The 22,898-nt window shown below is 27.8% G+C and overlaps 1 protein-coding gene across 6 annotated transcripts in view; it reads left to right on the forward strand.

Moving 5' to 3' along the window:
- The first annotated feature begins 458 nt into the window (after nucleotides 1-458).
- Syt7 (Synaptotagmin 7) overlaps nucleotides 459-22,898 on the forward strand; it is a 589,787-nt gene continuing 567,347 nt past the window's right edge. For 3 of the 6 annotated variants that reach the window (XM_088198052.1, XM_088198055.1, XM_088198054.1), the window contains exon 1: nucleotides 487-676. The gene's annotated coding sequence lies outside the window, so the exon portion shown is untranslated. Of the gene's footprint in view, nucleotides 677-11,122; nucleotides 11,320-22,898 lie in introns of those variants that run through there. The other 3 variants (XM_088198058.1, XM_088198053.1, XM_088198059.1) reach the window with 3 other exon arrangements.

Below are 22,898 nucleotides of genomic sequence, written 5' to 3' on the forward strand. Positions count from 1 at the left end.
AAACAGTCAAAATGACAATAGATTGTCAGCTCTTGCATTAATATCAATCGAAAAAAACTTTTTGACGAGTTAAATAATGACAATATATAATATAATGCGGTAATTGTTGACTTTTGTAAGAAGGAGTATATATTTTTTATAAATAATATTTTTCATATAAATAAAGTTGAAATGATCGACATTATACTTTTAGAAGGTCAACAAGTCAACAACAAAGGTGACCTTCGTGTCACTCTCGCATTAAAATAAATCGAATGAGAGATGGATATTCTAAAAATAAACGACTTGCATTAAAATAATTCTAATTAGAGATAAATATTTTAAAAATAGACAAATTATCAACTTTTGATACAAAATATTTTTTTTGTAATCGGAGATGCACGACATTTTAATCGTTATGGTTTATATGAACATAACATGAAGCATAACCTTGAACTCGAAATATTTAAAAAAAATTCAGTAGCTACGCGACATTTGTCTATAACGGGTGCGAAATTGTTTCGTTACATTCTTCTCGATTAAGTGTTTTCGTTCTTATTACCTTTCGATGTTTTTAATTAGCAGTGCATTATAAAGTGATTTAGTGTATGTGTTAGAATTAAGCAGTGTATAATTCAAATGAGGTCATTGCACCGGCCCGGCGATGGCGACACTACCCGTCAGGCCGAAGAACAAGGTAATGTCTTTGGAATTTTCTGTGTCTTTCGAATATATACTAGTTAACCCTTTGTGCTCGTAACTCGACAATGTGTCGACATTCGAGTGTATCCAAGCGTTGCACTCTTACGTCGACAAAACTTGAAATGCATTTATTGGCTTTGTGTTGGAGCTAATTTTGCCAATTTCAATTTATTAATGGTAAAAATACTCGTGGTAAACACATTTTAGTAATATTCAATTTTTAACGTATGCAAATAGCGCAATAATCTTCAATTTACGAGTGTAAGTTTATTGTAAAATTTTTCATCTAAACATGGCCGGACCAAGCGGTCTTAAGACCGTGATGCATGACGCGATACAATTGATTGACAATTATTAGTCGTAAGCTGATTTTTTCCTTCAAATGGTATCTATATTTTTATGATATGGGATGAAACGGGATTATATGCTCTAATTGTGCATAATACTTACTTAATATTGTGTGTCTGTTATCAAATAAAAACGATTAGAAAAAAAGAGCGAGATGCAAGCAGAGCTCGCTATCTCGCTCGCACTATTCACATCAGTGATTGACAACTATCGATATTTTTAACGGCAACTCAAATAATAATATTAGTCTTTTCGAGCTAGTAAATTACTAACAATTAGTAATCTGTGTTTTAATTATTTATAAATACATATATTGATTTATTTTTACAAATTATCCATATAATTACGAATGACGATATAATAATGGATGTTTAAGGAAGTGACGATAAATTTGATGTTAACCGTGTTATTATTACTGTGACAGTAGTAGTAGTAAGAATGGTATCTAACCACTTAAAAGAAGATGGATTATGCTAATATTTGATGCAAATAATGAATACAAATCTTATTATAATCTTAAATACTATGACAATAAATTGGTATGGTGCGCCAACTAAATATTGTTAACCTAATATAATACCTCTGCACCAAGAGATCCATTTACTGTCCAGATACTCAGAGACCCGAAACTATAGAATAAAATATCGATTTATTAAAACAGTAATCAATTTACTAAGAGAGATTAGCATAATATAATAGATTATTATTATTATTTGTAAGCTAATAAAAATATTGTTTCTAAAACAAGTTTATATATGGTCCCCTATTAAAATTGTAGATTTTACAATTTTTTTAATATAATTTTCATTTTAATTTTTAATTTGATTTATTTTATACACTTTCTGGATTGAAAGTGCAGCAAGGGCATTTAGTACATCATAGGAAATCAAATTTCTCATATGTATTTAATGTGATTCAACGATCTGAACGAACGTTCAACATCAACGTTTATGCTAAGACTATTTCTACCAATTTTAAATCTTGTACAGGTTTCAAGTTTTAGAATAATCTTTTAATGTAATCATTTTTTATGAACAATTTAATTACTGTTTTATTAAATTTCTGAATATTTTGATATGTCCAAATATGGTTTTATTTTCAAATATCATTAGGGAATAACACTATTTTTATATTTTCAAGGTATCGGGTTTTGTAATAAGAAATAACATTTTTTGTCTTTCACTGGAATTAATGTAGAATTGTGAATTGGAGTTTGATAAATCTTTTTAAGAGATTTGATCTTTTCATTGAGCAATGGTTCAATATGTTGTAGTTCTTGTTCAGTTGTTATGTAAGTGTAATTATTTGATTGCAAAACATTTTATTATTCGATTTTAGTGATTATTTTTAATATTTTTCTTAAAATCACAAGATTTTATGTCTATTTTTATCATCCAAATTATAATGCCTAGAAATACTGGGGTGATATTCAAAGCTAGTTATGGATAAAAAGGATATTATGTCAAATATTGTAAATCTTACAGTATTATTTATAGTAATCTTATCGCATTATTGCTTTAAGATTCGATTTCGATTTTTGAAAGATATTTATATACAGATTTTTTTTGAGCGTCGAGGCGTATCAAAGTCAAGTGTATCTAGTCCGGTTTTGTGCTGCGTTATATACACCGTCATACGCGTAAGCTGTACTCGCGAAGATTTTATTTTCGCTAGTTTAGTAGTTCGATCGTAGTTCATTTATTTCTAGTTAAAATTTATACGCAAATCCCCTCTAAACAAAGACCGATATGTATGGGGATGGGGAGCCATACTTTCGTATGTACGTAATAATTAATAAATAATAATATTTTCATTGTCTAATCATTTTAATCGTCATTACGCTCTGGCACACAAAATACTAATTTTACTGCCTATATCTCGTAAATATTTATTTTTTGAAAATTTCTCACAATTTACTTATATTTTGTATACCTAATGCCTAAAATAATAATTGTTTGATTTTTTCCAAGTATTTTTGCGCTCTTATGACATGCTCTCTTTTGTCAAGCGCTCATATGATTGTCTGCGCATTTGACGTACGCTATTTTGTTATGGTTGCACTACACTTTCTGGAAGTTGGCCGAGGTTGGCCAAGGACGGAAAATATAGTGGGTTACTTCGGTCGAGCTCGGTTCTGCCCGCTCTAAAGTCTCTCGGAAGTTGTCCGAGGTTACCGAGAACGGGAGGTAAAGTGGGGGTAATTCAGTAATTAAACATTGTCGGCAAAAGGACCGGAGTCAAAGGGACCGAAGTCGGAGCTGCTTTTTCGAGCGCGAGCGATGAGATACTTCCCCTTTCGCTCTCTCGCGTGTTAAGTGACGAGAGTAAGAGAGATAATGATATGGTGTTTCGCAAACTGAGATAGAACGAGTAACTCGGTTCAATTACGTGGTCGTTACAATACCACATGCTTATCGGGAACTTCAACAGACTCTTACTGACATCTTTGAATATTTTAGGGCACTAAAAGGGATTAAATATATTTTTGATAATATATTTTTCTAACAGATATCGTTATTATATATTTTTTCATATAAAATTAAATAATTAGTGGTACTTGATTTTGTTAAAAAAAATCGTTTCGAATATCCTAATGTATTTTTCTAGATCGGTTTATATACATGTCACACCATAACGAATTCCTATTTAGAATCGGTGGCGACAAATTCTAGGATAGTCACAGATGTGGTTTTCGTATCCTGAAGTATAATTTTTATGCCTAATGGCATTTTGCAAAAGCCGACAATGATTTTGCGTAAATTGAATATTTTCGACCGAAAAGTTTTCATTGATATTGTATTGGTGAGTGCCCACACAAGCTTTTATAATTATCAGTAGCGTAATTTTAATAATATGACAATTTAAAAATTGCGATTATTTGGCACATTTTTCGATCGCGTGCAAATACGTGACAGAAGCCGCCGTCCGAACGACATTCACGCCCGCCATCCGGACGGCATATGAAATTTGCGACAGTGTGGTCGCTTACTCGAAGTCGCATTATAGCGCTACTTTGGTAAGCGCTCTTATAACGCAGCGCTTATAATGCAGCGCTCATATGACGGCGCTCATTTGACGCACGCTCTTGACCAGCCGCCACACACACACACACATCCACACCCACACACACCCACACACACACACACACACACACACACACACACACATGTATTTTATTTTATAAAAATGAATACTTTGATGTTGTACTTGCGAAAGTAGCTTAGATAAGCTTTAATACGCCACTCAATATCGATAACGCATCATTTCCAAATTCGCAAAAAAATAAAACATGACTGTACATATACTCATATTATATATAAAATATTCTCAAGCAAACGTGACTTGATTACAGATTAATGTCAAAGGTACGATTCCACTTATTACGAATAATGTTACGTATATCGGAAATATCCCATCTTCGTCAGTTGTAAAAATTGACGCTCTGCCAAAATAACCAGCCTTATTGGGCTGTTGAAGAAAATTTAACTTTTCCATATATACGTGCCTCGAATACGCATAATACTTAACTGAAAGCTTAGCACACATACAAAATACACAGATAACTGCGAAAATATCCGTTATTTTTGAACAAACCGGCAATCATAAATATCTCGCCACATTCCTTGAGGGCTTGAAACCGTAAAACCTACAAGGCTCAACTCCCTTTAGTGCTTATGAATATTTTAAACCAAGGGCGAAAAATACGGTGAATTTATTAAAATTATATTAATATACATAAACAAATATAAAATACACTATTCCTTTATATGACATCGTACAAAAAAATCACTTATTATTTTACCATTTACATGGTTCTTTCGTCTGTAATCTGCAATTATTTTTATACACTTAACACTAAAACAAAATTATAATTGTGAAATACATAAACGTATCGTACTGCACAGTAATCACAAAGGCGCGTTCTTGCCATAAATTATATGAATATCAAATATTATAATAATATTATTAAAATTTGTGTCTTAAATCAATATCCATATTTATCTAAGCAATTTAGATTTATTACTATCTACTATATAGATTCATGAATATATTAAATGATCCTGGAGAATTGAAGATTCATTTTCCACTCGACTAGTTTTTACATATATGTAAATGCACAATTCTCAGAATACCATCAACCAAGTGAAAAATATGTATACTAAAACGCAAATACACATACACAGAACTTATATGTCGTTTAGTACGATCGATAAAATTGTAAATATGTACATACATTCGCGTAGCAAAATGCACACAAGCGATAATACGTATCTACTATTTCTCAAGAGTGTGTGTGTATATTTTATATATGTATATATTTAAAGACGTTTTACGTTTCAGCTTAATCAAAGCGTAGACAACGTTTGATTATGTTGTATATGTATAAAATAAATCAATGTCTTGCTAGCTTTCTCTATTATTGAATAAATAGTAATTGTATTAATATATAAACTTTAGCTAATTTTCAGATTATTATTTAATAAGTTTATTATTATTATTACTTTATTTTTTAAATATTTATGTTCAATTTGTCATTCAAAAGAGTAGTGTGTTTCAAACATATTAAAACTATAAATAAAACACTTTACAGTCCATTAATATTCACGCGTCACGCAGTGTTATTAAAAAGGCTGTTCAAATAAATTAAAACAATATAATTACAAATAAATGCTCTTTGAATCCTGATATATTATAAACTAGCTGTTAAAATAATAGTAGCAATTAAATAAGCTTTTTTTAAATAGACTTTTGAAAATTTATTAAAAAAGTCTTTCTCTTGCGTCTCTCACCGAGTCTCTTTCTCTGTGACCAAGTATTACATATTTTATAATGCTGGTTCAAGGCAGCTCTAGCGAATCGCAAATAAAGATGTTTGCAAGCCACTTGCATCGCATCTTGGACACCCACGTCCCTTCAAAATATGTTCACGCATTAAAATAAAAACTCAGGAGATCTTAAATAAAAAGTTAAAGAACAATATTATTATGTGCATAGCAGAATGTATTCTCTTGGGCACATTCTTTTTAAACAAAAAGTAGTTATTTCGCAACTAACGCAAATATTTGGTCACGAGATCTCTTGCATTGTTGTGTGAAAAATTGTATTTGGTTCAAATTTTATGACCTATACATTATTAAAAATTGAGCAGGTGTTTGAATTTTCAACAAATAAATAAATAAATAGAGTAAATTTTATTTGTGATGAAATTCCATTTACATTTCATTGACATTAAACAGTTTATTTTGCTACCTAAATTGTATATTGGTCCAAGAAAACTTTTATCTGTCATTGCAGATAGGTTTCATTGGGGAGTATTTTTCATCCCATTTTTTTTATCTGCAAGTGGCATTTTTTAACATGCAGTGTTTAAGATATTTGCTGCTATAAAGTGCATCTATTTAAATTTATATTTAAATAGTTTATTATTAAATAATTATTTTTCACTGTCAACCATAAATAATAAAATTAAAAGGTTTATAAAAGTAAATATAATTTATAGTTAATTTTGAAAACTTTTTTATGTTAACTGTTTATTTTACAGAAAAAATCTAAGATAATTTTAAAATTGATTCTAGTAATGATCTACTTGTAAATGGTATATTTTTTCCCTTTCTTGCATTTGATATCTTAAAAAAGAAAAAATGTCAAAATTTCATTGAAGACAAAAGTTCTTGATTTTTTTAGTAAAGTAGTATTTTTTTCTTATAATAAAAAAATTATTGCATTTCTTATAAATAACTAAAAAGCACTCTAAGTTAATTTGCTTATTTTATAGAAAGTTTTAGAAAAAATATCATAATGATAACGTCTTCCTTGCATTCGATATCATAAATAAAAAATTGACACAATTTTGAAAATAAGATGGTTCAGTTAATTTAACTTGTATAGTAGTAACTATTTTTTTTATAATTAAAACATACTATTTTTATTTAATGTTTCGATGCGCTTTTAATTTACAGTGTTTTTTTTTTTAAAGATTTTAGATGTCTTGTGAAGTTTTACTCGTAAATGTTAAGTTTCTGTTAATTATTTGAAACGAACAAGATTTTATAAAAAAATAATTAGGTTAATTTTAACTTGTGTAGTAAAATGTATTTTTCCCTAAATTTTAAAATAAAAATTTAATTTAAAAAAAAATTCATAGAAGAGAATTTAATAAATTTAAACTTTTATTTAGTGTGTTATAGATTTTTCTTCTAATTAAAATATTTTTTTTTAGAATCCCATCAATGCACTCCTAACTATTGTTTTTTTTTACTATTTTTAAGGACATTTTGAAAACAGTTATTATCACCAATAAGATTTTTACTGTGGAAACAACATGCGAGCGAGTTATCATTTTTTATTAAAGCTTATACACTTTTATATTTGCCATATATTATATATATTATTATTCCGTTGTCATAGCCCTGGCCGATAGCCGATCTTCGATAGGTTTTTTCTCAATTCAATTGAAATTCCTTCTCCAGTTTCCTATGTCATGTTTATAAAATCTATGAATTTTCTTCCATCGTATATTTCCAATTGGAATATTTAGCATATTGTATTTTTTTGTTGATCTTCATGTGAAATATCGAGTACTATCGAAAATTATACTTTTTGACTGACTGACTTTTTTTAATAATTTCGTTGCGTACTTTTTAAGCTAATTCATTTTAAAAATCATTTTTAATATATGGTGATAAATCGTTGTTATGGTGTTTAATATGGACATCTCACAGATTTTTCAAGCTAATATCAAATTCAATCACAAATTTTATTATTAAAATATTTTAATTACTATTGTCACTGGTAATGCCAAATTGTCTTAAGTGCATTTCAGTACTGGTCAAAATATGTCTCTATTTTTTTAGAGGATGGTAATAAAAGGCACGAAAAGCAATATTTAGCATCTATATCTTTAAAATAAAATAACCGTTTTATTTGTACCTATTGAAACACCGATTATTAGTAATTGAATATGATTCCAAAATTGCACGCTCCGGGCCGTGACTTACTAAATAGGATTTTACTTTTTTAGAGATAATATTCCATGTGGGTTGGATTATTTAAATAAACAGTTATATATTTTATATTCAATCGAAAATTTTTCCAGTTTATATTTTCACTGCATATCTCGCTATATCTTTAAAGTTTTTCAAAATATATTTTTTTAGGGTGATCTACATGAATTTTGTAACTGGGTCTAGTAGCATTTTTGAGTTGGTTTTCTCCATATGCAATAACATCAGAGACTGCACTAGTATCGATAGTATCGATTTATTATTTCTATACAAGATACAGGTTCTACACATGTTTTTTATTGGGACTATTTTGTTTCATTCAGCTACGTAAAAATATTGTTTGTTACTTTGTTCCTTTTTTAGCTTCTCTATTCGATACTAGTACCTGCTTTTTTCTTTGATGCCGTGGGTAAATAAATAAATATTTCAATACATTTGTATTATGTTATGTATAATTATATATAACAATAAGTTTTAGTCAGCATTTGCTTTCAAATTGATTGTAATATTATTATAAAAACATATTCAAAGTGAATACCAGTTTCACTCAAAATTCAACTTTTTTTCGAATTTTAATTCAATAAGAATTCAATATGATTTATAAACGAATGATGCACGAAAGAAATAAAGCAAGAACAGTATATGTATTTTAAATAAGACAATGATAAAGAACATGTTTGATTTTTGAGGTAACTCTTAATGAGCTAATTCAAGTATTAAAATTTCCATGATTAAAATAAGCAAGTCAGGTTATTAAATTATAAGAAATCTTGTAAAAATACAGAGTTAAAGGGACAAACTTTATAATTATGAATTATGTAGAACAAAGCAAATTTTAACATATTATTTTTGTATGTTTATTCTGGTTTGCCCGCGGTTGTCATCTTTTTATGATGTATATTTTAAATGCGCATAAAATTAATTAATACTTTTTATTTTATTTACATAGATTTAAAGATATTTTATATTTTTATTAAAAATATTTAAAACTGAAATGAATTTCATTAAATGAAACTATTTTAAAAGATAATATTGTGTTATTTTAATGTGTCCAATGTTAAAGATCACATATCTCTCTTTTATCAGTTTACTTTTATTGTTACAGAAAACTATATATTAAATTGAAAAATATCGCTACGTTATATTATATTAAAAGTAAATCTAATGCTTGCACTACACTCTCTGGAAGTTGGCCCAGATTGGCCAAGAACAGAGAATATAGTGGGTTACTTCGGTCGAGTTCGGTTCGGCTTGCTCTAAAATCTCTCGGAAATTGTTACTGAGGTTACCGAGAACGGGAGGTAAAGTGGGGGTAATTCAGTTGACTTGGCCAGCTTCGAGCGCTTCCGAACATCGTCGGCATTTTTTCCGACTCAAAGAGACCGAAGTCGGAGCTACTCTTTCGAACGCGAGCGGTGAGATACTTCCTCTTTTGCTCTCTCGCGTCTAAAGTGACGAGAGTGAAAGAGATAATGATATGATGGTTCGCAAACTGAAATAGAACGAGTAACTATCTTCAATTTCAGTATGCGCGTAGGCGTCCTATGGTTAACACGCATGACGAGCGCTGCATCGTGGTCACATGGTCAAGCTATAATACCACATGCTACAGTGGGACGCATGTTAACATGTTTTATGAAACTCTATATTCTTCTAACATATATCGTTATTATATTTTTTTCATATAAAATTAAATAATTATAAAATTCTTAGTGATACTTGACTTTGTTAAAAAAAATCTTTTCCCATTTCCTTATGTATTTTCCTAGATCGGTTTATATAAATGTCACACCATAGCGAATTCTTATTTAGAATTAATGGCGACAAATTCTAGGATAGTCACAGATGTGGCGTTCGTATTCTTTTTTTTACCATTTTTAACCAATGTTTAAAAATTATTGTATATTATAATTAAATATATTAAAATTAAGCTGTGCAATAGTTGCATAGTTATAGATGCTAAAAACTCGTGTCTCAGTATTAGGTAATGTTTATTTTGTTATTGTTTATTGTTTTCTGTAGTAAATAAAAATCTGATACAAAGTACTTAATTTTTTTTTAATATCATCTTTCTTGAATTTAAATTTAACATAAATAAATCACACAGTTTATATAAGGAGAAAATAAAGTTAATACATATTTTTATTAAAATTATTTTAAACTAAAATACAATATTTCATAAAATAATAATGTGATATTTTAAAGGATGTTCTATGTTATTTTATTTGATTAATCGATTTACTTTTAATGCTACAGAAAACGTACGTTTTTTATATTAATAGTTATATTATATTATAGCTTTTAACCATGATTATTTAATTAATCAGTTAACTTGTAAGGATACAGAAAACTATACATTAAATTTAAAAAAATACACGTTGACAATTGTGGTATATTTTTGTTAAAAAAATAACGTTTAATAATACAAAAAATGCATAATAACATATGTACATTTTTCAAATTCTAACGGAAAAAACATTTATACAAGTTTATATATTTAATGAAAATCATTTATATTTGTTTATAAATTAACATAATTTTTGAGACTAATGCATTTTTACATTATTAAGTACCTAACCTAAGATATTAATTTGATCTACAACATTTTCAGTTTCTTAAAATTAGTATCTTAGTCTATTATTTATAGAGGAAAAGTTGCCAAAAACCATTTGCAATAAAAATGTAATTAATATTATACATTCATATATAATAATCTAAATATAAACCATCCCCATGATAATTTATACTATTATATTCTTATAAGTAAAAAATACATAAGTCAATTTTGCATAAATATATATAATAAAATACATGGAATAATTCCCAAGGTAAAATTGTAACCGTGATGGCAAAGTATTGTCGACAAATAATGGTATAAATGTAGATCTTACAAAAAAAATAAAACAGCCAATTTATCTTATATATTATTGAAGAATTTTAAAAATTGATTTCTTTCCGGTACCCTTAAAAATGCTCTGTATATCAATATCTAAAAGAAATTTCCCACCATTTTATAATGGGACATTCTTCATAGATCCTTTGGATGCGCAGCCCACAGTTTTGGTGCCGCTGCGCTGGGCCACATTGGCATTCTCAAAAGTGTTATCGGTGCGTCAGTTTGCAACCGGGCCTCGTAGCGCGCGCTACGTGTGGCTACGGATAACGCGCTAACCGCGAGTTCTAACGTGTCGTGATTTATTATTGTATTTTATTTAGTGTGAACCAAAAAGTGATCTCGGAGTAACCACGGGAGGTTGCTCCGCAGGAGTTGACCGGGATATCGAAAGTATGTTGGTTTCTTTATCTGATAAAAAATGTTGCCATATGCGAAGTTTTAAAAAGTGGTTAAACTTGCTACGAGAGCTTCGATTTGAACTTTAGTTCTGTTTTTTTTTTGGTAATAAATAATAAACGTATTCTACTTAGTTATATTAGCAAAAAAAATGGTAATTTATTGTTGTGATATAATAGGCAATAGTACAATGAGTTAAAACATGGTAACAGTTACACCCTTGTAGTTTTTAATGTAACAGTATCTATAAATGACACATAAGCTTTGAAAAAATATATATAAAAATAAAAAAAGGACATTATTTGTGTTTGTGACATTTCTAAAACTTAACTGAAAAATGTAGCTTATAACTTTTTGTGGTATTGTTTTTTTTATTTCAAATATACATTATTAAAAATATTAAATTTTTTTCAGTATCATTTAAAATAAATATGATATTTTTAGGTTACTGTGTATTTATGAATTTTTGAGGATTGTGATGTATTTGTTAGTTTTATGAATAAATATTACATCAACTACTTGATGAAATCCATATAAAATTAAATTTTTTAATTCCATGAATAGTTTATATTATTTTTAGCTTACTCACTTTTAAAAAACTCTGTTCTTTTAGTTTGGTGAACTTATAATATTAATACATACTTAACTACTCGATGAAATCCATATTCATAAAACGTGAAATTTAGCTAGAATTAGTACATTTATAGGTTATGTACAAAAGTATTAAAACAATGATTCGTGAAATAAATAATTTATATTAAAAAACAATTATATTTTACCTACTTAATATATTGTTATATGGCATTAGATTTATTTAAATTATTTTAATTTGACATAGAAAAATAAAAATTGTAAAATTATTTATTTTAGAGCTAGAAAACAGTTTTTAAATAAAAATAATAGTCCTTAACGAAGTAATGAAAAGGTACATAGTATATATATATAATACAAAGTCTTTTGTAAAAAAAGCCCATTGCCTATATTTTTACTTTATATACATACAGATTTATACACGTCGTAAAAAGTTCCTACTTTCTGGAAAATTGTGAAAAATAATTCTTAATGAATTTTGGGATTTTGCTTCACTAAGTTTCAATTTATTTATGTATATACATTAAGTATATGTTTTCTGAATTGAGTTTTTAATATATTGGCAATCACTTATTTATTTTTTAATTTGTTTACTCCTTACGAAATCTATTTATATTGCTTAATATAACACTTCCTAGATGGAAAAAATAAATAAAAATGCAGATAATGTGAAAAATTTATTAGAATATTTTTTAGTTAAGCCTTTAAAATTTTATGTTGATGGAATTAAAAAATTGAGTCTTTAAAATAAAAGTTGATTTTGAACCAATAAAATATAAATAAACATTTATAAGTGACTTCTTTGCTTCATTAAAAATACGACATTAATTTCAGTATTATCTATTACAATATATAAATAAAAAACTAACCATTACTAAATGGCATAATAATTTAGACATTTAGTTGTGCCACAAATATATTAAATATATTTGTATGTTCTGCCTCAAATATATTAAATATATTATCAGTCTGCTACATATAAAATGTCAGTTCAATAATGATAAGCTCATATTTTATTGAGTGGGTGTATAAGTGGGAGTAAAGTAAAAGTTTTATGGAAATATTAATGATAAAATGTGTTAACAACTAAAATAAATTTTATTTTTACTGATTTTTTTATATTATATTAGGAAGCATTTTAAATAAAATTTGTTGCACTTTAATATTTATAAGCTTGTGTGTTATCTCAAGAATTTTCATTATTACTTTACGCGCTAGAATATGTATTATATTATGAAAAAGCTGATTTTTGACGAGCAAAATTAAGGGTTGCATTATTGAAAGCAACGAGATTCAATTATGCTTCAGAATTCTTAAGCGGATTTGTGTCAAGTAATTATCCATGAAAATCTAATGCAATAAATCAAGCTTTACATTCAATTTGTTAACCTCATGTTATAATTTATTACTACTCCATTTCTATTTAACAGAATATTCCAATCCAAGAGTAAAATACTTTGTAATTTTAATTAAAATCTGCCATAAGCGCCTCTTCGCTTTGACTTATTTATTTTATAATATTCCATATGTTTTACGTTGTATTTATTTTGTAAATTTTCATGTTTGCGTTCCGTAAAGAAAAATGTTCAAAGGGTTTTTGTTTGATTCTGTTTATATATTTATTATATAAATACATTTCAATGTATGTTTAGTACATTCGAGTTGAAACACTCGACTTTTCTAATTTGTGCTTTGCAACTATAAAACCGAAATAGTGGTAATAAAAAAACAGTACATAACTCAGCTGAATGTGTTTGGTCAGAGCGCATTAAAATTGTGTTCAAGTACAAGTAACATTTATATAATATAGACAATTTGTGCAGTAAAACTCAATTTAATGTATTTTTAAGCGATGTCTTGTTTTTTCTGTATTTATCAATATTAAAATATTTCTCCATGAATTATTAATGTTTTAAGTATAGCGAAGCATTTTTTCCACGTAAAGAACAAAGTATTTTTTTCTTTATCGATGAAAAGCTTTTATTCTATTGTCAGCGTCTCATCTTACTTATGTGACTCGTGTATGTGAAAATACTTATGCTTTGTATTTGAAGTAAAACACGTTAACTAAAATATTATGGATAGTAGAGAAGTAAAATTTTATATACGAATAAATAATTTTATCTATATTTTACCAGTTATGTGCAAATGTATTTTTATTAAAAACAATGCAATAATATAAACTGCAAATAAAAAGCTAAACATAATTAATAATTCTTAAGTAATTAGTGAAAATAAAAGTCTATAAATTAATAATATCTATTTGATTAATTATAATTTCGATCTTTCATACCTGATAAGACTATATAAAATATGAATTATTTTTTCGGGTTTTAGTTAACGTGTTTATATAACAAAGAGTACATTATATTATTCATTGACGTCTCATAAATCGTAATTGGCCCTTAAGAGTCTCATCTAAATTTATGGTTCGGTTTGGGTTTGAACATTTTGGCTTTAAAAGGTGATACATTACCCTAGAACTATTTTTTAAAACGAAATTCATTAGAGTGGTGATGTAGTTAGTTTTTTAATTTATGTTTGGAAACACATTGTCATAATTGTATTGGTTTAAGAAATTAGAAAAGCACTATTCTGATAGTATTTACTTTAATAACTTAAATTAAATACTTTTATTATTATTTTAATCGACATAAAGATATAGATAATTCACGCCTATTTAAAGCAGCATATAAGTTCACTAGCATCTGTCCCTAAATAATATTTCACTAGTAGAAATATATATATTCCGGTAAAAATGTATTTTGATATTATTTTGGGTGAAATAATAGTAATATTATATTATAACAGATACATTCACTGTAACATATATTATACATAAATATGTGTATAAAATGTTAAATTTGTTTCGTAATGAAATTATATTTTTACTAGTAAAAAATACAGATAAAAATGTATTTTTATTTTATTAAACTGAAATGTTAGTAAAAATACATAACCATTATAGAAATATAAGTTAATGTGAGGTTTAATGTTTTTTTATAAAACATTAAAATTATATGGAATAAAAGCATTTATTTTTATGTCCTCCTTATTTTACAATATATGCATATTGTCTATTGTATTTATTATTATCTCTAAAAAATGAATTTTATCAACCAAAATATAACTGTTAAATTAATATAAAGCCCGTAAAAAATATTCTTTTAAGAAATGTTAAAAAAAAACTAACCTCTATTGAGTATTGTGTATTAATATTAAACAAATTTTGTATTATATGAGTTAAAACAAGCAATACAAAGTATGTAAGTTTAACATACATAATAAACAGAAGTTTTATTTGTTTTTATTTCAAAATAAAATTTATGGTTACTAAAGCACATTATTACATTTTCAATGAAATTATAAAAAATCCCTTCAGATATTCTAAAATATTTTTTTTAATAATTCTTACTGCAAGCATTATTCCTGAATATTTTACAACAAACTTTATTATAACTATAATATATTGTAACAATAAGGAATTTGACTGAGGGCTCTGAGTTAATTATGAAACTCGGCAATGTCAAGCTTTTAAAAATACTACAATTGGCAAAAAATACACTTCACAATCCAAGACAATGCTGCTAATGTAGGCATGCTATGCGATTGACTTCATTGCTATGTGTTGTGTGACAAATGTAACTTGCAATATGTGATGCTATCAGTAAAATATTAAGTTGATTATGCAAAACGCAGAAAAGTTACAGGTCAAATAAGCAAGTAAAAAATCACATAATGAAAAACTATGATTTAGTAAAGCACAATTTTTTTATAAATAAACATGTGATATGTCTGCCTAAGATGTATTATGTATTTTTCAAATCATTTTATTGGTTTGAATGTTCAAAATTAACATTGATATAGAAGACAAAAAAAATAGTAAAATAAAAATACAATTTTCTGCATATTTTTGTATTCATGGTGTAAGACTTAATATTTTAATATAAATTTAAACTTATACATTTTTATTAAGATTATGGCAGCAACAGCAACTTTAAATCTTTGACTATCATGAATCAACATCAACTGTCACTCTTCGGCTCATTTAGGTTGGAGGAGTGGCAAGTCAAGCCAAGTTGAGTTGATTCATGTTTATGGAAATATTATGATAATATTTGTGTACAGCTACTTTAATAAAAAATACTTAAATACATGAGCATATATTGCAATATGTATATGCTTATTAGCATTCCGGTTCATATTCTCTACTACGATCGACCAATTGAATTTCAAGTCATTTTTCTGATTATGAAAATAAAAATTAAGCTCTGACTTTATTCAGCTTTCAATGAACTCTCTGGAAGTTGTCCGAACCAAAGTTCAACTGAAGTCAGCCGAAGTCGCTGGCCTCCGAGTAGCGGCCACACTGCCATAAATTTCATATGCCGTCCGGACGGCGGCTGTTGTCACGTACAGCTGGCATATTTGCGCGCGGTCGAAAAATGTGCCAAATAATCGCAATTTTTAAATTGTCATATTATTAAAATTACGATACTGATAATTATAAAAGTTTGTGTGGGCACTCACCAATACCATATCAGGGATATTATATTCAAAGATGTCAGTAAGAGTGTTGAAGTCTCCGATAAGCATGCGGTATTATAACTTGACCACGTGACCACGATGCAGCACTCGACGTGCGTGCTAACCATAGGACGCCTACGCGCATACTGAAATTTATCCGAGTTACTCGTTCTATCTCAGTTTGCAAGAAACCATAACATTATCTCTCTCACTCTCGTCACTTAACACGTGAGAGAGTGAAAGGGGAAGTATCTAATCGCTAGCGCTCGAAAGAGCAGCTCCGACTTCGGTTCCTTTGACTTTGGTCCGATTGCCGACAATGTTTGGAAGCGCTCGAAGCTGGCCAAGTCAACTGAATAACCTCCCGTTTTACCTCCTGTTCTCGGTAACCTCAGACAACTTCCGAGAGATTTATGAGCGGGCAAAACCGAACTCGCCCGAAGTAATCCACTATATTCTCCGTCCTTGGCCAAACTTGGCCAACTTCCAGAGAGTATAGTGCAGTCATTTGGCCAACTTCCAGAGAGTGTCGTGCAGTACTTATAAAAATAGCATTTTGTAATAAATAGTTTCTAACTGTACTTTATAAAAGTTATTAGATATATTAAAATGTGATAATTTTGCTATTGAATTATAGATGAAAGGTAAAAATATATAAGCATTTTATTGTATGTGTTTAATTAATCGATGGTAAATATTTAGAAGATGAAGAATTTTTTAGTAAAGATATTATTGTGGAGGGCCGATTTATTTGGTCAATCTGGCAACAATGTTGTGGCGGCGGTGAGAGCAACATCTTTCTCTGATTGTAGACGATAAACTTGTCCGCTAATCTCGTTATTAAGATTTAGTATCTGTGCAATTTTTCTATGAATTTAAATTAACTAAAACTAAAGCGGCTCAATCTGTGTTTTAACTGTGTCATAAACTGCAATTATTTTACTAGCACCTAATAGTTAATAAAAAAAAGCTCTTGGTATTTTAAATTCTAATCTTTGATCTACGGATATTTTTTTAATTTAACACCGTAAAGTTTTTATTATACGCCGTTATACATACATTGATACGTATATATTATAGGCCAAGTCGTAAAAAATCTCACGAAAAGCTCCACACGCACAAATTCAAATAAACACATGCACATACATTAGCGTTTATGAAAGTACAAAAAAAATATATCTCATAACACAGAGAGCCTAGTGTATAGTGAGTAGTATAATATTATACAAAGCCAGGCACGTTCGTTCAGAAAATAAAAAATTCCATAGGTGCGATAGTATCTGCTAATGCGGTGCAGAACGTGTCCTGGCCTAACTTTCAGAATTGCTCCGCGGGGATGGTAACCCGGAAAATTCGGGAAAACCGCGAAAATCGCAAACGGTCCAAAGATTTTCTAGATCGAGAAAATTGCCGTGAAAATTGCGAACGGGCCTAAGGCTTTCAATTTATATCCACGCTGTGAGTTAGATGCGACGTGAGGTCGATTTTTTTGTAGGTGCGCCCATGTGCTTTTTTAAAATGCTTGACTGGAAGCTCAGTTAGTGTCTGAGTCATGCGTTCATGAAAGGTTTTATTATAGAGTATAGAAATATGAAATATGACATTTTTGATAAAAGAGATTTATATTTCTCAGAGCTTAGAAAATATTTTTAGGCAGGGGTCACAAATATTTACAGCCTTTACATGTTTTTAAATAAAATTAAGAAATTTATTTAGTCGCATATCAAAATTTTTTGCTAGTTTTACTATTGAAATAACATACAAAAAAAAATTGTAAAGTTTATTTGATATCTTTATGAATTTCTAGTGGTTTTAAACCAAAGTTTCTTGGTACTCTAGAGTGCCACAACGCTACTTCAAAAATTTTGTGAGAGCCTTAAATTTTGAACATGGCGTGAATATGAATACGAGGATATACAAGGAAACGTAACATTGTTTTTAGCGTATTATTGTGGGATAATATAAAAGTGATACTTTACTTAAAAAAATGGTTTTAAAAAGCTGTGTTTATAGTGATCTATAATTAGTTTTTTCTTTTACGGCCAAGGCATGCGTCTTATGCAATTATTTTGGCTTGTTTCTCATGATTACATTTTTTTTCGCTTGTTTATAACCTGGATTTTTTTAGTAAATACGGCGCTGGCAAAGCTCTATGCGTAATTGCTTTCTTTTTTTAGTTAAACTACTTAATAACTGTGTTTTACGATAATTAGTAAAATCGTGAGATTTTTAATCTCACACGTTGGTTTTAATAAACGATCGTAGGCGCGTTAAAACTAATGATAAATTTAATATTTTTTGTAGTATTTTAGTTATTTCAACATTATATACATATTTATGTATAATAATTTTATTTAATAACAAAGGGTGAATTAAAAAAAATAATACCAGTTTTTTCTTTACCAGAAAAGTATGTTAAAACAAGTCAAATAAGCTGTTTATATAGTAAGCACAAAGATGTTATTTTTCTTTTTTAAAGAAAAAAAATTATGTTTATAAGAAAAATTATTTAAATTCGTTTATCATAACTTCTAAAAACTTTCATCTCTTGTTTTAAACATATATTTTTTTGGTAATTGCGTCTTTGGTAAAGATATATGCGTTATTGCTTTCTTTTTGATAAAATATTCGATTACTGGTTTAAATATTACATATACAGATTTTACAGGCTTACATAAGCCTCTTCTATGCCTTATTGAAAATTTTAGCAACGTGCATAACTGCAACGTGCAACGTGCAGTCTCTATTTCTGCTTGAAAGTCACTTCTTAGTTATTAAAGTATTTTTGATTAAAACATCTTCGCCTAAACATATTTATGTATATAATTTAAAATGTATAATAATTTGTAATCAATTGATTTAGTATTATTTATAGCATTTTACAATATTGCATTTAAAACAGTAAAAAATTAGCGAAATTCCATATATTTGTTAATCTACATATATGCGTAATTGCTTTCGTTTTTGAATATATTACTTAATTAAGTAAAATTAAATTATTAAAGTTGAAAATAAAAAATATACATAATTATAAAATATAACTTATTCCGTTAGACAAATATCAAAATCGATTATAAAGAGTATTGCTTTGATAAAAACTATATCAGTTGTTATGAACACATTTTTAATTGAGATAGTGTTAAAAATATAATCTAATATAAATTCTCTTTAAAAACTATATAAGGATATTTTATATGTTTATATACATATGTATTCTAAAAATAAAACCAAGTTCACTCTTTATAGCAAATCTCAACTGAATTAGTACTCTTATCTAATGCAATTGAACATTTTATTTTTCGCCCTTCCTTGATAAATTTACATATTTTATCGATAATTCAGCTCATTATTTTCAAAATGTTTTCAAAGGTCCATATATATAAAAAAAACATTAGTAGATAAAGGAACAAAATGCCTACTCGAATTAAGGACAATATATTAAAAAAAATATATTCGGCCTTATAATTTATGTGAAAAGTTACTAGAAAAGAAACTTAAATAAAATAATAATCTACACTTGCGTTCATAAACTTTTAACGAATCTTAATTGCCATCTGCGAGGCTTTGTTTCGCGACTGGAACTTCCACAAAGTCCAATACGATGAAAATTCGCCTTTTTATCATTATTGTTATGAGCTTTTTTATATCCTTCGCCTTTGAAAGATTTTCACTTTACGACTAACGAAACAATGCGAGTAAAATGAAACGGAAAACAATGGGTCCATTTCACGACAGATTAAATAACCACAAGGTCAAGCTCGTAAAATATAAAAAAAATACATTTTTATAAACTGTAATAGTTGCTTTATAACGCGATATTTTTAATCAATATTTAGTGTTTAATAAAAACAATATATTAAACCACAAGTACGGCTATCCAAATAGCAATATTAATATCTTCGTGTGTTGTGTTATGGTATTATTCAAACTACAATATAATATAATATAATACATATTATATTGTATGCTACAGAAATGGCAATTTTGCTTTCATTATTAGGGTTGATTTGTGCTTTAATACACAACGAACATACAATGTAATGTTAATCACATCTACTTTGTATTATAAGTACGTTTAAGCAACTAATGTATATAATTTTCCATTATCGGCCTTAACTTCGTAGATTGGATACCTGTCAGGGTTTCAAATTGAGTTAATAAATTAATTATTATTAATAGCATATACCTTTTCTCGAACATTATATGATATATATTTAATATACCAAAATAATTTAATAACAATTTAATATACAAAAATAATTACATTAACTTTGTGTCTCTTTGTATATAAAAAACTAGCGAAACCGTGTTCTGAATTTTGATCGACAAAGTTTTATGAGTTTAAACGTTTCGTGTAGCTTTTTAAAATATTATATTTGACAACTTTTTGATTTATTTTAATCTTTAATCTGTATGTCATTACCTAATACTGTTATAGTACGATGATATTTGTCCTAATTTTTGCTTTATTATAAAAATTGTATGAGAATATTTTAAAATTCCATCGCGTTCGCTTCTCTAACATTATGTAGATTCAATGTCACTTTGAATGTGTCACAATGTCACTTTTGTTATATAAGACTGGTGTATCCCCAAGGACTTGTTCATTGGCGGTATTTTTTCGCATGATTGTGTTTGTTGTATAATATTTTTGAGTTATAACAATATTTCAAAATAATCAGATTTAAATAAGTGTTTTTTTAGTTATAAAACATAATTTGTATTTTGAAAAAAAAATATTGTGATAATTTTAACTGAAATATTATAAAAAAAATTAATTGCTACAACATTGACAACTAACTATTTATTTTCTTATTTTTTTGTTAAATTTTAATAATATTACTATGAAAAAATGATATTTTAATTTTATAAATAGGCAACAAATATTTATATTTTTATTTTATTTATTAACGTTGATTTGTCTGATGCATAATAGTTTCAAGTTATAACAATATTTATATCACGTATTAAGGCCTACCGAGAGGGGACAAATTCCCGGGACTCGTCCTCCTTGAGACCCCCGACTCTGTAAAAAATCGTAGCAGGAACATATTTATAAAAAATTAAGAATCGACGTTAAATAATGAATCTGAACTAAATTAAAGTTGTTTAAGATGTACCTATAAGTTCCTTTAGTACTTTTTATACATACAAGAAATAAAGGAGCGGAACATTGCCTTCAAAAGCAAGCACTTTCTAGTTAGTACTTTCACAATATACATTATTATTCAAAGGAACAGATTGTAGTTTTTTGACGCGGCTCCACTTGTGTTAAAACTTTTTTGCAAAATATTGTTGACTCTATTACTTTTTTAACGTTTAAAAAATATTAGACATGAGAGAAAATTTAAGTATTTGATCCAATAATTCAGATCGAATAAATTTAATGTTTTATATATTTTACTTTCGATAATTTAACAACGAGATTTAATGCTGAAAAATAAATAAATAATACAATCAGTTTTATGTGGTTATTCCTGAAAAAAAATTTTAGAAAAAACAGTCTCGAATCTATGCCAAAAATATTTTTTTAAAAATATGTCATTTCAGTAAAATCATAAAGGAATACATTTTCACCAGTAGATAAATATATTTTAACCAGTGAAAATATAAATTATATGATTTAAACTTTTCTATATGTAGTAATACATATATTTACATACTAATCATTATTTATTTACATCTGATGTATAAATGTTACAGTAAATATGTATTTTTTGGTTTCAAATGCAAATACATTTTTATTAGTAGATATATATTACTACAAGCAAAAATATAATTTAACTGATATGCTGGTCCAAAATGTCTATGAAACTCAATTTGACAGCTTTGAAACGTCTATTAGTTGTTCAAACCCAAACCAAACCTGAAAAAGTTCTAAAATTAACTATATTTTTAGAGCTTTCATTAGATCATGTCCAAAATACAAACTATGCCATCCCATCTCTCAGGGAAAAATAAGCGAAAGAATAAGTACAGACAGACATCGCATCTCACATATTGCTCCATAGTTTGTCTGCACTTCGATATTACACTATATTAAAAAAAATGATAGACATCCTTACTAACATTAGTAGGCTGATCAAAGTATATTCAATCCGAATTTGCTCAATAAGACAGCGCAAAAACAAAGCGCAATCTCACTTCTCAGAAGGCAAAAATTCATGTGAAAAGCAATACAATCGAGCTGGCGCCGTTGCAATGGAAACGTTGGTAATAAGAATACATTACGACAATCCCAGCCACTTTTTCAAAATCACAACCGACAATAATAAAACCCGACACGCCAATGAAGACTTTTCGACTTCCATAATCTAACATTTTACCTTTACTACCTGATAGCGGCATATACATTTCTCTCTGTTTCATGTGGAATTTTATAAAATGTATATGTCGAAAATAAACTGTATCTATTTAACTGCAAAGTCACACCCGTATGGCATTTAAATAATAAT

Source organism: Plectrocnemia conspersa, unplaced genomic scaffold (genome assembly GCF_051122295.1).
Source record: "Plectrocnemia conspersa isolate PC_06_02 unplaced genomic scaffold, ASM5112229v1 ptg000011l, whole genome shotgun sequence".
Lineage (NCBI taxonomy): Eukaryota > Metazoa > Arthropoda > Insecta > Trichoptera > Polycentropodidae > Plectrocnemia > Plectrocnemia conspersa.